Source organism: Oryza sativa, chromosome 11 (genome assembly GCF_034140825.1).
Source record: "Oryza sativa Japonica Group chromosome 11, ASM3414082v1".
In the NCBI taxonomy this organism is placed as follows: Eukaryota; Viridiplantae; Streptophyta; class Magnoliopsida; order Poales; family Poaceae; genus Oryza; species Oryza sativa.
Window position 1 is genome coordinate 25,718,115 of NC_089045.1, and position 1,617 is coordinate 25,719,731.

The window sequence follows — 1,617 nt, forward strand, 5'->3', positions numbered from 1 at the left end:
TCTGCCCGCTTGTCAGACGGTGCCAGGTGCCCCCGACCCCCAGGATGGCCCGAGGGCCACTGCGGGAAGGCCGCACCTATCGCCCTCTGACCCCGAGGCTAACCCTGTGCCGACTCGACCCGGGAGAGAGCAGGGAGAAGAGGCCCCCGAGCCGAACGGTGGCCTAAGGCCCCTGACGACCGGAGTTGGCCCTTTGCCTGCTTGTCCGACGACGCCAGGAGCCCCCAACCCCCAGGACGGCCCCGAGGCCACTGTGGGAAGGCCGCCCCTGTCGTTCTCCGACCCCGAGGTCGTCGGCACAGAAGATGAGTGCGCCCCGCGAGGCCGCTTGGACGAAGAGCGCCCTAGGGATGCGGCCCCTAGCGAAGAGGATCGGCCCCACCGAAAGGTGCAGCGGCCCGTCTACTTTGTTAGCGAGGCCCTCCGGGACGTCAAGACCCGATACCCTCAGGCCCAGAAGATGCTTTACGCTATTCTGATGACTTCGAGGAAACTGCACCATTATTTCCAGGCGCATCGGGTCACGGTGGTTACGTCTTACCCCCTCGGCCAAATCTTGCATAATCGAGAGGGTACTGGACGGGTGGTGAAATGGGCAATCGAACTTTCTGAGTTCGATTTGCACTTTGAGCCACGCCACGCTATCAAGAGCCAGGCCCTCGCCGATTTTGTGGCAGAGTGGACCCCGGCTCCCGAGCCCGTCTCAGTCCCCGAGGCCAGCTCGGGCCCCTCGCAGCTGCCTCACACCGCCCACTGGGTGATGCAGTTCGACGGCTCCCTGTCTCTTCAGGGCGCCGGTGCGGGGGTCACGTTGACCTCGCCGAGCGGAGACGTCCTCAGATACCTGGTTCGCCTTGACTTTCGGGCGACCAATAATATGGCAGAGTACGAGGGACTCCTTGCGGGACTCAGGGTGGCAGCTGGACTGGGGATCCGCCGCCTCCTGGTGTTAGGCGACTCCCAGCTAGTCGTTAACCAGGTCTGTAAGGAGTACCGGTGCTCTGACCCGCAGATGGACGCTTACGTGCGCCAGGTAAGGCGTATGGAGCGCCATTTTGATGGGATAGAGCTTCGGCACGTGCCCAGACGGGATAACACGGTTGCCGACGAACTTTCACGGCTCGCTTCCTCGCGAGCCCAGACCCCACCGGGCGCCTTTGAAGAAAGGCTTGCCCAGCCGTCGGCGCGACCCGACCCCTTAGGGGAGACGGACGCGCCTGATCGGCCCCCGAGGCCCGTCGGAGTCCAGGCCTCGGGACCCGAGGGGAGCGCTCCCAGCTCCCTTAGATTGATTGCTTGGATCGCTGAGATCCAAGCATACCTCACAGATAAGACTCTACCCGAGGACCGCGAAGGGAGTGAACGCGTCCAGCGCATCTCCAAACGCTACGTGCTGGTAGAAGGGACCCTCTATCGGCGCGCGGCTAATGGAATCCTCCTGAAGTGCATTCCTCGGGAACAAGGCGTCGAGCTTCTTGCCGATATCCATGAAGGCGAATGCGGAGCCCACTCCGCCTCGCGCACCTTGGTTGGCAAAGCCTTTCGTCAAGGTTTCTATTGGCCGACAGCTCTCAATGATGCGGTCGACCTGGTCCGGCGATGCAGAGCGTGTCAATT